General features: G+C 41.9%; 1 protein-coding gene and 1 long non-coding RNA gene across 12 annotated transcripts in view; one reads left to right on the top strand and one right to left on the bottom strand.

Annotated features, from left to right (window-relative positions):
* The window catches only part of NAALADL2 (N-acetylated alpha-linked acidic dipeptidase like 2), a 978641-nt gene extending 972525 nt beyond the window's left edge, over nt 1-6116 (bottom strand). For 7 of the 11 annotated variants that reach the window (XM_075937998.1, XM_075938000.1, XM_075937987.1 and 4 more), the window contains exon 1: nt 5899-6116. The gene's annotated coding sequence lies outside the window, so the exon portion shown is untranslated. The remainder of the gene's footprint in view (nt 1-5898) is intronic. The other 4 variants (XM_075937990.1, XM_075937992.1, XM_075937986.1 and 1 more) reach the window with 1 other exon arrangement.
* Nucleotides 6117-8862: 2746 nt separating this feature from the next.
* Nucleotides 8863-14891, top strand: LOC142830797 (uncharacterized). Its single transcript, XR_012906305.1, has 3 exons — nt 8863-8932; nt 11668-11755; nt 14551-14891. It is a non-coding gene; the product is annotated as an uncharacterized LOC142830797 (long non-coding RNA).
* Nucleotides 14892-16640: the final 1749 nt, after the last annotated feature.

Genomic DNA, 16640 nt, shown 5'->3' with positions numbered 1-16640 from the left:
CCCCAGCCAAGGGAGTCAGACAGGGTACCCATTGATTTCTGCTCTGGTGTCCAGAACTGCTGTCGTGAGCCTGTAGATAAGCACCCAATTGCAGGTAGGGGGAGGAGGAGGAGGAAAGGGAAACCAAAAACGCTATTGAGAAAAGGCTACAGCTTCAGAAAGTTATAAACGGGGTTCAAACAGAATGTTACTGCAACATTTGCTATGGAGGGCAAAGCTGCTCCCAGAAGAATAATATGATCGTGCTTCATTATATCTTAGCAAAAGGGAATGCTACACAGTAGGCCTTTTCCCAAACAGGACTCTTTGTGTGCTTGAAGTGTAATCAGAAAATTGCCCAAGATCTCATTCTCTGCCTCCTAAGCGGATTCTATTCTCTCTAGAGCAATATTTGATTTTGACATTTCATTGCACAAAAACCTAATAAGCAACAAAGCAAGGCAGCTGCAAAAATGGGTAGCCAATACTGCAGCCTTGTGAAATGCCTGCAGCGTGAGCTCCACAGATCTCCTGTTTGCAAAGTTGAGACACACAAATGATTTATCTCCTCACACATGATTCATGCTAATGGTTATTTTGCTCCATACAGAAAATTACCAAAAATGTGTGGACAACAGATAAATGTGATTAATAAATGTGATTAAAGGAGTTGGGATTATCTATATAAAACCACATAAAAATGGGGCATAATTATATAATAGAATGTGTGTGACCCCGCACACTAGTACAACAGTTCTGGATGCTAGGCCCCACCACACAAGGAATGAGGCAGTAACAGAGAGCTATTGTTTGAGGGTAACAAAAACCACCAAGGACAAGAGAATGTCAAGTTTGTCTGAATGGCAGGGAAGATGATACTTCTCTCTGCTAACAAATAATAAGTGACAATGCATTAAACCTTCAGAACGGTGCAGACACACTCGCATTTCTGTTATTTAATATGCAGAGCACCCCTATGAACATAATAATCCTCATTTTACAAATGAATTACAGGACTGATTTGTCCATATAGCAAGTTAGTGAAACTGGGATGCAAAAAGTTCCTGGGTCCATATCCTGTCCACTAAATGAGTTTGCTTCTTCTTTCACATGACTGTACATCGTACATGTCTATATTAGAAGATAATGCATGAGTAAATTATCTAGATACAAGGAGAAATATACAATAACTTGTATTTAAAATACTTAAATGTGCAAGTAATTTATTCTTCACCAGTGATATTTACAATATCCTGTTCCTACACTAACATTTAACATACACATTTTACCGCAACAGGTGATAGTAGACACAGGATGACCACCCTCTTACTCAACATACAGGGGTTTGAACCAGGAACCTTTAAAGCCCAAAAGCATGAATGGCCAAAGGCATAAATAGGACCTTTCATACATTCACCAGTAGAGTTGCACAACATAATTTTTTAAACAAATAGTTTATTCACCAAAAAATTCAGTTTGGGGTTGACTGGCGCTAATTGTGTATTCACATCCAATTTGATAAATTGTTTTTGCAAAAATTCAAAATATTTTTACATTTTCAAAACAAAATGTTTTGAGTTTTACTTTCAGAACAGTTTGTTTAGAAGTTTGGGTAGATTTATTTCTAATAAAATAAATATCCCTTAAAAAATAACAAAATAAATCATGTAAGTGTAACAAAACACTTGGCCTGAAATGATTTGTGATTTTTTTTTCCCACCAAAACAACAACAACAAACATTTCCATTTTGAGTCAACCAAAAGAAAAGAATTTTTGTTTCAGCCACCAAACTGAAAAAAAAAAAAAAAAGAATTATTCACGCAGGCATGTTCACCAGTGAGTTAGACAGACTTTCAACATACCATCGTTAACTTTTTGAAAACATTTTTGTTTAAATGAAGAAAGTTCATTCTTAAACCACATTCCCACCTGCCCACCCAAGGATTGTAAGGGAAGACCAAAATGCTGGTGACAGTATGTAACCATACTGCAAGGACACCTCTACACTGCACCCATAACTCGAAATAAGCTACTCAATTTGACCTGCACAAATTGTGTAGCTTATTTCAAGTTAATTTCAAAATTTCACTGTCTACACAGCACTTATTTCTAAATAAATCACTATTCTGAAACATCCCTTACTCCTCATGGAATGAGGTTTAGAGGGATCTTGGTACAGCAAGCCCATTATATTTCAAAAGAAAGGCTGCGCTCAAAAGATGCGGAATAGCTATTTTGGGATACCTTCAGTAGGCCGAACTAGCACTGCAGTGTAGACATAGCCGAAATGAAAGAACTTGGAAAGCTAACTCATGTTCTACTGAAGCTGGAAATTGTGATACAGGAGATATTGGATGTTGTGACTTCAGCAAACACAAGTGCAACCTGTAACAACCATATGATCTACAAGTATCTTTCACGCTGATGTACAAAACTGGCAGTTTGCACTATACATTTTAAAAAACAATTTCTTTGTAAATAATACCAAGAGCCAAATTATGTGATACTTACTTTTAAAAACTCTTAAGGTAAGAAACCTCAAATGTATAGGTTAACATGCAGGATTTTCTAGGACAGTGGTTTTCAAATTTTTTTTTTCACAACCCAATTGAAGAAAACTGTTGATGCCCATGACCTAGCATAATTATATCTTTAGACTGGAATGCAAGTTCCAGAGTAGGTCTGCAGGGTTTGAGGTGTGTGGAGGTGGGGGTGTGAAGGCTTTGCCTGTGGGTGTGGGTTCTTGGGTAGGGCCAGAGATGAGGGGTTTGGAGTGCAGGCTGGGGCAGAGGGATTTAGTACGTGGACGGGGACTCTAGACTGGGGCACAGGGAGCACATTCTATCTGGGGGTGTAGGCTGTGGGATGGGGCGGGAGATGAGGAGTTTGGGGTACAGGAGGTTTTGGAGTTTGCAGGGCACAGGGATGGGACACAGGCTTACCTCCAGCAGCTCCTGGGCATTGATGAAGTGGGATGGTAAGGCAGGCTTTGTGCCTGTCCTGGCACTATTTGAAATCCTGGGAGGTGGGCCAACACAAGCCAGCCCAATTCTAAAGGCCCCTCCCCCAGGTTTGCGGGAGGGGCCACTGGGCCAGGGACTCAACTGATTACTTGGGACAAATAATGAAAAACAGAGTCAGGGTACAAGTTACACATTCAAAATGAGAGAACTGGAAAGGGAGCCTGTCCCAGCACGGTGGACCACCCTTCACAGGGCATAGTACCAGGACAGGCATGCAGTGTCATCCTACAGCAAGACAAGCCAATGTGTGACTTTCTGCGACCCAGCACTGCGTTGTGATCCATACTTTGAAAGTCGCTGTTCTAGGAAAACTTTGTAATGTCTTGTAATAACATTTGTTAAATGTTTCCCCTGCATAAAGTTGTACTGCTTAATAAAATTGGAAAATACAAACCAAACAGCCTACCTCAACTCCAGACCATTTCTGTTTCAATTATTTTAGACAAGTAATAGACAGAGTGCTTCTTTTCTATTCCAGACTTGTCTCTACAATTAAATGTTTTGACTGCAAGATGAGCAAAACTGGGAGTAGGCGCTTTTCTTGTCTTATTGGAAGTAAATGCTGGATTATGTATGCACTTGGCCTCTTACAAAGGCTTTCTACATTAAGAATCTAAAAATATATAGTGTTAGTTAATATAGAGTAGTTTGGCATTGTTAGAGCACATATTACCACTTTATAGATGGAGATTACGAACAACATTCAATATGATATCAATCAATAAAAACTGTACTGAATGACTTGAAAAACCTATATGAAATAGGTTGTTTTTGTTCAACAAAACAGTCAGAATAAGATTTGAATTCTTTGATTTCTTTCCTTACTAAAGATTTTCTCTCTATAGAATACCAAGCTATAGCAGTGCCAGTCAATCATTCTCGTTTGCTGGATTTGCCAATCCAATAGTCTTTACATAATAATTCTTAATTATAGTCCTAGTCCTGTCATCTAACTCACCAAGGCATACTGTACTTCTATTGTTAGTAATGTCAAGGAGGTGCTATCTGCTTGTGGGGACCCAATCAGTACAGATCACATTTCTCGATCAGGGACTAAATTGGAATCAATGAACCACTCACATAAGCATGGATTACTTGAGCAAATGAAGATTGAAGGACTGGGGCCTTGAATGAAAAAAAAAGAATTTAGCTACATTTATATCTTTGCATGCTGTCTGGGAACGTTTTCTAGTTGATTATTTTAATAGTTAATTTTAAAAGCCAAGACATGGGCCTTTGTGGAAATTTTCTAGACTATCACTGATTTTAAAAAAAAAATCACACAATGCTAATGTTGTTCTTTGAGTTTCCAGATTAAAAACATAAAATAAAAACATTTAAAGTCTTATAAGAGAGTAGAGCACAATTCACTTCCTCTGATGGTGTTAAACTTTTTCTACTCAATTTTACAAGTTAAAAACAAAATACAGGACTATGTAGCACTTTAAAGACTAACAAGATGGTTTATTGTTAGTCTTTAAAGTGCTACATAGTCCTGTATATTGTTTCAGCTACACCAGACTAACACGGCTACATTTCTAGCACTATTCTACAAGTTAAAAAGATATTCATCCCCAGCTGCACAAAGAACAAACACTAAAATAATCTACAGTCTCAGTAACTCAAGGCAAAAAGTTAGAATCAAAGACAATGTAACTAATGATAATAATGTAAGGGATATTTGCGATGCAGATCACCTGTTACTCAACACAATTTTAATTAATTCGAGACAGCACCTTAAACAAGAGAGAAATCATGCTGAGTTAAAAATACTACATTTCTGTGTAGCATGAATCACCTTTTATTTACATTATGAAGATAATGTCAGAATAATTAATTTCCAGTTCTGTCTGTCTTCTAACATGCCCTACAACAAGAAAGAGACAACCTATTTTTCATCGAAGTTTGCTGACTTCTTGTTACTGGTGAGCAAATTTAGCAGCACACCTAATTTTGCTACAGAGAATTTAAGTCTCAAAAGTACTTCTGCATTTTCATACATTCATCTGTTGGGACAAACAGTGCACACAACCTATTAAGATGCCTTCTCTGTTCTCAAAAGAGCCTCCAATTACTTCCCAATTAATTACCACCAAAAAAAATGATCGATGTCTGCTTTCACAAATCTTTGCCCTTCTTTGACTAAGTTATGTCCGCTATTTGATGCTAAATCAAGGGCGGGGGTCGAAATGTACTGCCTTTTTTTTTTTTTTTTAAAGTGCTTTCAAGGACTCAAACAAGAGCAACGTTAATGCCGCACGCTGCATTCTTTACGCAGGCAAACTCCCAACAAAGTGAATGGCAACTTCGCCTGGGTGAGGACGGCAGGATGTAGCCCTTTGCATCCTCCTTGCGTGGGGTTCAAAGATTTCCTTCAGACACTGCTGAGTCCCCGTCTCCGTCATTCGGAGAGGGATCCCCCCCTCGCTCTGCACGGGCCAACACGGCGGGGAGGCGGAGAGGGGGTCAGCTTCTCTGTGTCTCTTACACAAACACAGGCGTGACTCGTTACACAATGAATGGAGCCAGCCCTGGCTCGTGGCCCGGCTGGTGCTGGTCCGCGGGGACACGTTCTCACACTCTGTGGCCACCCCGGGAGGTGAGCAGGGACCCGTGGCGAGACCCGGCCTGATGGCTAAGCACCCCCCAGCCAGGGCCCCCCCCCCTAGGACATGGCTCCAGCTGGCAGGCTGCTGCAGCGACTCCTTCCCCACCCGCCCCCTTCTCTTGGAACAACCCATCACGCCGCCACTGGGAGGGGGCGAGCCCGAGCGGGGAGAACGCGGGCGCAGCGCGCTTGCAGCTGGAGCGGCAGCGGCCCGCCCGGGCGCCTCGCGGCTGGCAGACCGGCCCCTGCCCCCGCCCTGCGCAAGGCATCTCCGAGTGTCCCTTTACCTTGCAGAGGAGCGAGCCCCGGGCGCGGCGCGGCTGCACTGAGCGGGCTGGGGCGGGAGGAGGGGGGGTTTTCAGCAGCCGTAAAGCGGAGGGAGAGAGAGAGGGAGCGAGCGCCCTTGCCCTAAGCTGCTGTGTGCGCTCGTTGCAAGGGATCAGCCCGCTTGGCAGCCCCAGCCACGGGCCAGGGCCAGAGGGAAGGAGCGAGGCTGAGTCCCAGCCAGCCAGACGTGTCTGCACAGGGAGGAAGGGTCGAAAGGGCAGGAGGAGAGGGGCTGAGGTGGGAGGGAGAAACTCCTGCGGGACAAAACTCAAGGCTTGGCAGAGACACAAAAAAAGCAGAGCCCAGCCATGTGGAAAAAGCAAAGGCAGCTCTGCCAGGCCTCCCCTTGCTGTGCCACAGAGGGTCACTGCCCTACCGTGACCCAGGGCCTTTCCTCAACCCGAAGCCAGAGATGTCAGTCTGCCTTGGCCAGCCTGCCATCATTCAGGGTTTTTATCCTCCTACGGCTGGGAAGTGTCATCCCACTGATGGGGAGGCAGGGTAGGACTGATCCAGGGCATTGCCTGCACCACAAAATGATGTTGACCTTAGCAACACCAGCATCCAGCCACCACAAAAATTACAGGGCGTTTGCATGTCCACACGATGCTCCTGGTGTTGTCAGCAAGTATGCATGATCGGCAGGAGTGCTTGCACCGATTGCTCTGTCAGTGTGGAGCACTGTGGGACGGCTCTGGAAAGCCAGCTAACAGTCGATGTAACCCACATGCCTCCTGGGTGTGGTGCACTGTCCCATCTAGTGCCACTGAGACCACTTAGAGAAAATAATGTGTCTGCTCTCCAGCCTCAGCCACTAACCAGCTGGTTCTAAGGCTCATGTTCTAAGCTCTCAGGTTTGATTCCACCAGCAAATGACCAGGGTCTGTTGGCGTTACATAAGCAATACATGGTTAATCAAATGACATCAACACTGATGCTGTACCTCTCAAGGAGATGGAGATCTTCAGTTGGCCTAGTAGATCAGTTAGGTCATTGGTAATGAAATTTTAGAGTCGACTCTTCCATAGGTCAACATAAACTGCTTTGTGTCCACTTATTCTGAAGTGTAGACCAGACCTAACTATCTTGACCAGAGCCACACAGAAAGACTATGTTTGATCCAAGAACTAAACCCAGGTAATTGATATTTCACACTAGTGTGCACTAGCCTCTCCTTCCTCCCCACTGAGTGTGGCTTATTTTGTCCAAATAATAATAATAATAATACTCTTTTGGCAGTATAAGATGCATCTGCACTAGGAGTTTCTAGTATATATTGGTGAGCCGTTTCTAATGTGGGCAAGGCTTAAGGGAAGGAGAATAAATTATGGTAATGTAAGACATTTTTATATCAGGATAATTGTGTCCACACTAAGAAATACACTAGTATAACTACATTGTATTTAAAACAAAACACCTCTGAAAAACTGTGTAAGTAAAAAATAATAATAATAATAAAAAAAAATGTACCCCAGGCCTAAGTTTCAAATCATAAGTCAAGAGCCAAATCCTGTCTCTCAACATTCTGGTTTCTGAGCCTAAAGCCGGGGCTTTAAGAAAAACAATAAATATTGTGAGATTTGTGATAGAATTGCAAGAGTTGGAAACAACGACAGTTGGCCACAATCTGCAGCGGGAATTCTGACCATTTGTCTAAGTATAGTTAGGTCTTTGAATGTGGTTATTCAATAAAAAGTGAGCTTGCCCATATTTTGGGGTTGAGTTCTCATTTTCTCAGGCACATTAAAATGAAATAATACTGTGGCTGCAATTGCCTCCCTGCGTTCTGCTGGCTGTTTTGGACAAGTGTGCCAGGTTTTGTCATTTTTATGCTCTGGTTTTTAGCGTATCTGACTCTCACTAGGGCTTCTGTGTTTAGTTTTGCCCATACTTCGCTATAAATTAAAATGTCATTGGCACCACCAGTCTGAGGCTGTACGTCTCAACAGTGACGATATAATAATTTATTTCAGAAGTAAGTGAAAATTCTAATTCCTTAAACAATATTATGGACAGCATCCATCTGGTCTGAAATCTACATTGAAATATAGACTAGCCCTAGATGGGGTTGCTGTTGATGTGGAGCACTCAATTTGGCTGTGTCAGCAAATAGATTTTATTCCCGTTCCGCTTCAAGCCAACAGCGAAACACTCGATAAATCTGGAAGGCATCTACAATTGGCCCATTCATTTGTATCTGCATCAAGTGGCAATAGTGTCCAGGACTGCAGGGCTATTTTTCTGCTTAGTCCCAATACCGTCTCCTCTGACTGATGGCTCTATCCTATTGCTGGGCTCTGCCTCTTTCCTATTCCTATCCTAGGGCAGTAGCTCACTTCTCTTTGGCCAGATCTACACTAGTCCTGGCAGCTCGGATTAAGATATGCAACTACATAGAATGCATAGCTCGAGTCAGTTTACCTTAAGCTGATCTTGGTGGAGTCACCACAGCAGGAGGCCAATGGGAGCAAACATTCCCATTCGCTTCCCTGCGCCAGTGGGAGTGCCCTCTGAGTTCGATTTAGCTCGTTAAGGCTCACTAAATCGAACTGTGGAAGATCGGTCACAGCAGCGTCGATCTTCCATGGAGTGAAGACAGGGCCTTAGTCCAGCTTTCCTCAGACTGTGGGTCGCAACTCCCAGGGAGCGTCACAAGCAACTTAAGGGAGGGTTGCAGCTGGATCTGTTTTTTGTAATGCAAAAATGTGTCTCTTCCCTGCATCTCAGTTGCCAGGTGTCTGGTTTTCACCCAGACCCCTGCTGCGTCTGGCGGGGGCAGGGGAGTGAGGAGCACCACAGAGTCTAGTGAAGGGGCGGCAGGAGGGAGTAGTTGCTGGGCACCACACTAGGGGGGCGCCGGGATGGGTGGGAGTGGAGCATGCGCTACTCTGGCCCACATGACCAGCAGAGACCGGCAGCTGGTCACGTGATGTTTCCCCTACAAGCTGCGAGCTGAGGCAGCTGGGCCGGGCGGCAGGAGCAGCCACTTTAAAAGTAAGATTGTTCCTCTGTGCCTGGCTCTGTGGGTGGGAGGGGGAGATTTGATTGGAGCGGGGCTTCCGACGCTGAGGATGCCTGCCTCGGAGAAGGGGGAGTGCACTGGGATGGGGGGCACTAGGGGGCCTAGGTCTGAGGCAGGGGGGAGTGCACTGGGATGGAGAGACTGGGGGCATGGCTCAGGAGGAGGGGTGGGTGCATTGGTGGTTAGTGTGCAGTCCCAAACTGGATAAAGTGGAGTTTGAGAACCCCTGCCTTAGTCACACATTCTCTGTCAGACCTCCAGTCATGTCCCATCTGACTGGCAGCTCCATGCTGCTGTACCTTTTTCCAGCTTGAAAGCTTGTCTCGCTCACCAACAGAAGTTGGTCCAATAAATGAGATTACCTCACCCACATTTTCTCCCTCATAGCCTGTGACAGATGGCTACAACTACACTGTACACTTTTTTCCACCCAGTCCACTCTCAGCGCCTCGTCATTGCAAGCTGGATCTGCTCCTTTCCTTGCCCCACTAACATGTTTGCTTTGTCCTCTCTCTGGAGAAGGATTTTTCCCAGTGTCATTGGCCAGAGTCATGAAAAGGCTCTTTAGTTTCTATCATTCTATCAAATAAGTGGTGCTCATGTTTTTACTTTAGTAGTTAAGACATGCTACAGAAAATGGAGGACATATATGACCATATGCTTATACAAAAATTACCGTTTTGTGCTATGCATATAGAGTAAGTAATTTTGGGAACCACTGAGGATCAGCCCTTTGGAAGTGAGTGGGATGAGTTGGACTCAATGAGGTTCAGCCAGTGAGCCTAAATTCCTAAGTTTTCTTCACAATTATATATGATTGTGTAAATTGAACATTAGAAAAGGTATTCTACAAACTCTTACATTTTGCATCTATCAGTACTAATTAATTCCACAGCAACCAAGGACAGTTTCCCAATGCGCATTATAGATTATGATAGCTTTCTAATTGTCTGACGCGCACTAATTTTATGGCTTTGCTGAACCCCCTTAACATCGATAGATAAACCTTGATCTTGAATCCAGTCCTGGTATAATGCTGTCTATTTGTTTAAAATAAATATGTTTCCTCAAGGCAGATTAATGATTTAATTCTGACTGGGAGTGTTTTACTTTTCTTTCTATCCTAAATCTGCAATTTGTCTTGGATTCTGTGTTTCTAATGTAGAAACTCCAGAGCTCAGCAGCCCTTAGCAAAGGTGGAGAACAATCTGTTAAATTTCAAAGTCAGGGAAAAGGGACTACTGTTTACACCAAGAGAAGAAATGAAAGGAATGGGGATCAGGATGCCTCTTCTAGAAAAGCGTGTTTATGGCATCTCTCTCTCCATTGAAATGCAAGGAATTAGGAAATTGTTCTCTCAACCACAGGATAAAAGTGCTGTCACCCAAAACTTCACATATCTTACTTGTATCAGAACAGAGCATTTCTGAATTTCAACCCATCCAAGAAAAGGAGCTTCTGCTCTTTGTGTATTACAATTGCAATGTCTGAAAAGACCAATATGACTACAAAAGCAATTACAGAATAGCTCAGAGAGCATCAACACAGTTAATCACTCTGAGGAGCAGAAGAGCGGGAGAAGCTAATTTACAACATTAGTCAAAAAATAGTTTTTCCAACAGGATGGAAGAAGTAGGAGAGATACCCTGAAGAAAAATGATGTGTCATGGGATTGTAGCTTAGAGCCCACCTCCCTTCTCAAAGTCATGCATTTTGTGGACAGGACCATGAAAGAACCGCTGCAAAGCATTTCTGTAGGGAGCCCAACCTAAAAGCATTTAAATACATTAATAACTTTACTCATGTGCATAGTCTTATGAGCCTTTAATCTGTCCCTTGCTGCTTTAACAGCATAATAATCAGTGTTTCCTTACCATCTATCCTCTTTTCTTACTAAAATCCTTGCCTATGATTTGGTCATTTTTTTAAAACCTTGACTATTACAAATACCTCTTCTCTAGTCTTCTGCTATGTCATCCTGCCTCCCCTCAGCCTGACACTGGATATCCCCACTTTGCATCTTTTCTTTTTGTTCTTCTGACCATCAACACGAAGTGTAACATCCTCGCCTTCAAGACCTCGTACAACTTTGCCCATTCCTAAGCTTCTGCAGGTTTCTCCTTTAGGCCAGCAGCAAAACTGGAAATAGAACCTGCATCTGTCAAGTCCCAGTCTGGTCCTTTATTCATGCTTTGTATTTTATTTTTTTAAGTTGTTTTAGGAATTGTTTTGTTCTACAGCCTATGTAATGCAAGAGGTCAGACTAGATTGTCCCACTGGTCCGTTCTGGCCCTGGAATCTATGAATCAGGCCATGCTTCCAATACAGAGCATCACATTTCATTATTCAGTCACAAAGCACCCTTTCTGGAGTTCTGTCTTGTATTATTTATTTAGCATATGCATTCCTTCTTCTGCTTCTCCATCTGTGGCAACAGTATATGCAATGCAGTGTTGTTCATGTCTAAAACTTTATTACTCAGATTAGAAACAAAGTGCTTATTTTGCTACCTAAAAAAATCTCTCTGTATGTTACAGTTCTAATGACCCACCCTTCCTCCCCCCAGTCATTCTTACATGTTACCTGCCAGATTCTATCAGGCTGAGAGCAGCATATATTCAGTTTCCCACAGTACTGAAGGTATAGCCAAAGGCAAATGTGTGAGTTTGTTGGCAAGGAAAATAAATCTTTTTGGCTTGTGACTCAGGATCGCAGTCTCTAGTGATGAATCACAAAGAAGGTGATGCCTCAGCACCCAGAATCATGAAACTAGGGTCTGAAGAAGACAGTCGCAGGTGAGATTATATTTGCAAACTGTTAATGTGATTTAAAAATAACATTGAGGGCAATGGAATCTAATACTTCCCTTTCTCACGGAAGGCTCCTCTGGAGGGAGCAAAAAACCATGATGTGATTAAAATGAAAACCAGGGCCAGCTACCAAAATGATGGTCCCAATTCAGCAGAGCACTTATAGGCTTAAATTTAGCCAAGTCCTTAAGCTTAGGCTAGAAGTCACAATGAAATCAGTTTAATGTTAAGCATAGGCTTACAGACTTGGCTGAACTGGGGCCTCTATTGTGCGGTCCTGTACTGGAAAGAGATCATAAAAGCCAAATTACAAATTCCTACATGGAACGAGACCCTCCCTCTTCCCCCAATTACACAATTTAACCTTAAGCCAATACAATTTTGTAAAGGGATCACTCTGTTCAACAAAAACAAACTCTACTCATAATATTGCAGGCTAAGAACTTGCTGCTGTAGTCAACTGCACCAGAACAATATCAGGGGATAAATAAATAAATAAATAAAAGATGGGGGGAAATGAGAGATCCAAACAAAATCCAAAAAAGTTCTGTGCTCCCTCTTAGATTAAAAAATAAGAGAGTCCTAAGACACAATATTCAAAGTAATACATGTCCAAACACATGAATTATCTCACCTGTGAACAATGGACAAAGCACACACATAAAATTACTCATTTATATATATATTTGCAGAGTTGCGTCCTTAATCAAGGCTATCTATAGTATTACTGTTACCTAATGTATCAGACAAATGTAATAAAATAAGAGAAATGTTGGTCATCTTTGACTTTGCTCTCCATGATCATTTTCAAACATAAAGCCATCAAGCCACAGCACTACCAAGAAATCTAGAAAGACCCATGTTTCCTTTACATGTAGAGGTTGGTAAAATATAGGTGCACTAATGACTGGTAAACTTTGTGCATGACTTACATTAATAGTTGTTTTTCCATTGATATCAATAGGATCAGGAATCCCAATCACATCAAACCTCCTTGGAGCATGCAGTTGACTAAAATATTCACGTTGCTTGGCTCATCAAACATTAAATAAGCGCATAATATCCAGTTCTCTATTAATGTTCTTGCACATAGTTCATAGATATTTTACAAGAGAAACAGTACAGTACTTACAATAAAGACTATAACCACAAATGACCAAATATAAGAAAATCAACTGCATGCTATTTGTACCTGATTAACTATTTTAGTGTTGGGTTTTATCACATAGTTGAAAATTTAGAGAAAGAGAGAGAAGCCTCAGCTACTGGCCTTTAACCCACATTTTAATTTCTTTTCATTTTAGGAACAGAATACAACCTGCCATTCAATGGCCAAGCCACTTTTCCACCCAAACAGAACAGTTCTGGATCGTCTTATTCCCATTTACCACAAAACAGACGTTTCCCTCTGTCAGTGACATTTCCTGTTTCAGTTCCTCTGCCTCACATCTTATCCACACTGGCTTGGCTTCTAATCCACTATAGCTAAAATAAATAAAAACATAAATAATAACAATTAATAATACAAATAGACATGATACGGCACTGGAAATGTCCAGTTGACATTCAACAGGGCTCACACTCATACCAAATATATAGAGCGCAGGTAGGGTGACTTACCCAACATTAGAAGTAAATAGAGAAGCCAATCTATATTCACCCTCATTGAGAATTGAAATTGAGATAGGCAATTTGTTCCGAGTGGGAAAGAAGCACTACAGATGTCAGTGCTGCAGGCTGTTTTGGGTCCTTATCATTTACCTCAGCATGGGGTTTCCTCACAGAACCAGACCTCTGATTGTTTTTGAACAAGAAGATAAATACTTGGTGCAAATGTGTGCTGTGTGACAGCTTTGATCAAGCATTGCATTAGCATTTACAGGTCAACCAGGTGATGCTGTCAGAAAAAAAGTTTTGCTTTAATTTAAAACTGTGCCGGGTTTTGTTGTTATTTGGGTTGTTTTTATTTTTTAATAGTGAGAACATTTTATTTAAAAGCAGATCTGGAGAAATAAGGGAGTTTAGAAAGTCCAGTGACTTTAGGCTCCCCTTGGTGTGTTGAAAGACAAGGACCCACAGAGCCCATAAGGTGTAATTTACTTCAAGGGAGAGTAGCTCATAGCCTATGATTTTAATGATTGTCCCACAACCAATGATTTTTTTCAAGTACCAAATAATGTGTGGTTAAAATACACTCTCTTATTCTTCAGTAGGATAGCATTTTATGTAATCAGTTCAGAGGGGGGTTGGTGATGGGCTTGGAGATGTTTTTCAGGAGATATTTTAACTCAGGTTTCAGTCTTAAATACTTTAAAATGTTTTGGGGATAGTTTGATGCTTTATTTTAAAAATAGAAGAATAAGTAAATAAAAATCTTCTTTGCACACCTGTATTTGTGGTGACAAATCTGTTATGGGGCCTGATTCAGATTTCATACATACCAGTGCAGATCAGGACTAACTCCACTGCGGACAATGGAAGCATACATCAGAAATAACTCCACAATTATACAGGCATAAGAGAGATCAGAACAGATCCTTGTAGCTTTTATTCTGTCTTTATTCTCTTATGACTTGATCCTCCACCATTAAAATAATGGGGCTTTTACACTAACTTCAATAGGGGTAGGATCAGTAGCTTATTAGGGTTAAAAAAGGCACTAAATATTTTTGTTGCAGAAATCTCCCATATAGTGCTTATTACAAGATTGAGCTCTAAAAAAGATGTCTAATTCAAAAGACTGATTTCCCTCTCTCTCTTATTCATGCGGTACCAAAAAGGAAGAATGGAAATATTTACAGAACAGCTCCTGCTCAAGACACAGAAAGAAAATCACTGCCAAGAAACATGCTGTTCTACAGTCCTGCTGTTACAGTATATTCGGTATCACTGATACTTCCTTCCAGACAATTCCTCTGAATGTAAAATACACAGTAGACTAGCAAAGGAAGCATATCTAGCAGTTAAAGCGTGGAACAGTACATCAAGAGATGTGATTATAGAGGAAGGATGTTTGGTATCATCATCAATCAAAAGTCCTCTTATGGCTTTTATTACTATAGTAAGCTCCAAAGCATGTGTCTTTCACAAACAGAAGTTGATCCAATAAAAGTTGTTGCCTTCCCCACTTGGTCTTTCTGCTTGAGAGGCTTCAATGTATTTGGGTATTTGAAATCAATGGGAGTTAGTGGGGCATCTAAATACCTTTACAGACATGTCCCTTTATCTTTACAACACCCATTTGAAATAGATCTACAAAACTGTGAACCCTACATACAAACTTCCCTTTTAGCCAGGGCATATTGCACAATGTTCCCTCTATTTTTTCTATCCATGTGTGGAATAAATTTTGCCATGTGCACTGAGGCAGGTACAGATGTGCATCACCAGAAGAAACACATGCTGCCAGCTGTAGGCACTGTAGGAGCTCTGTTAATCGGTGGGGCAGCATTTGAATCTCTCCTGGGTGACAATCCAAGAACTCAGCTTACAGGGAACACTGATGCTGGACCCCCTTACACTCCAGGTCCTGCCCCTACTCCACCCCTTCCCCCAAGCCCTCAGCCCCATACTGCCTCCTTCCCTGTCTTGTCCCATCTCTGCTTCTCCGCCACCCTCCTGGGGCTTCCTGAGCATAGTTAATCAGCTGTTTCCAGAATTCTGGAAGTGCTGGGAGATCAGGGGAGGAACTGGTCAGCAGATCTGCCAACGGCCAAGGTGCAGAGGGGAGAAAGGGAAAGGGGGAGAGGGGAGCTTCATTGCTGGTAGGTGCTCAGCACCCAGTAATTTTTCCCCATGGGAGCTCCAGCCCCAGAACACCCACTGAGTCTGCACCTATGTCGTGAACTAGAGCACAGCAGCAGTGTCTATGTGGTGCAGTGAGAGAGCAACATGTTAGTGCACTTTATAAATGACTGCCCTCGATTGTGCTTTGCCAGGATGTATTGACAGCCCCTTAATAACTCTTATTTTTACTAAGACCAGTTGAGCCTAAAATTGTTTTGGGGTAAAGTCAACATAACGTCTTTTCAGAATTATATTTTAAAAAACAGACCAATCATTGTCGTAATGAGTCAAAACTTTCCCTTCAGATGCATCCTGCAGAGTCACTGGAGTCAGTGCCCTCCATGATGTCTCCTCATGGAGATATCTAATTAAATGAACCACAGGAATTAAATGACCACATGGAAAGGCAGTAGTGGAAAAATGCCATAACTTGGAAGCAAAAACATCACGAGGCAGATTTCTGAAGTAAGGAAGGCAAGTGAAAGTTACAGCAACAGAAAACATATTTGCTAAACTTTCTGCCAATTACAGTATGAACCACACACAGGAGGAAAGAGAATTACGGACTATCCAGGGAAGCATTTATTCTCCGTAACAAACCTTTGAAACCTTGAGTCCTGTGGACTGTTTAAACAAAATTACAGCAATTAAAGCATTTTATCCTCTTCATCTCATCCCAACTGTAATGACCATATAGCCTCCTATGTTTGTCTTTTGCTGTGTATTTCTGTTTGTGCCACTTTTGGGCAGGGCCTGCTCATGCATTTGGCACACACTCCCCTATTGAACAATACTGAGTACACACAAACAGGGCTATACTCCTAATGTTAATCCTTTTCCCTGAAGCAAGCTAATTAAATCTAAAAACTGATAAAATGGTGTTACAGTTCTCACATAAATCAACAGAATCAAGGGCATTTAAATGTAACTCACTGCAGAGCATTTGTGTATATAACATGGAACGGCACTTATATTAGAAATGTAATCAGAACATTTTATTCTCTTATGATTATTGAAAGGCTAGACTGGTAACCCCTTAATTGGCAGCAGTTACTCAGATGATAAGTCTTTTGATATCAGTGGA

Source organism: Pelodiscus sinensis, chromosome 10, assembly GCF_049634645.1.
Source record: "Pelodiscus sinensis isolate JC-2024 chromosome 10, ASM4963464v1, whole genome shotgun sequence".
NCBI lineage: Eukaryota > Metazoa > Chordata > Testudines > Trionychidae > Pelodiscus > Pelodiscus sinensis.
This window is presented reverse-complemented; position numbering and strand designations above follow the sequence as displayed.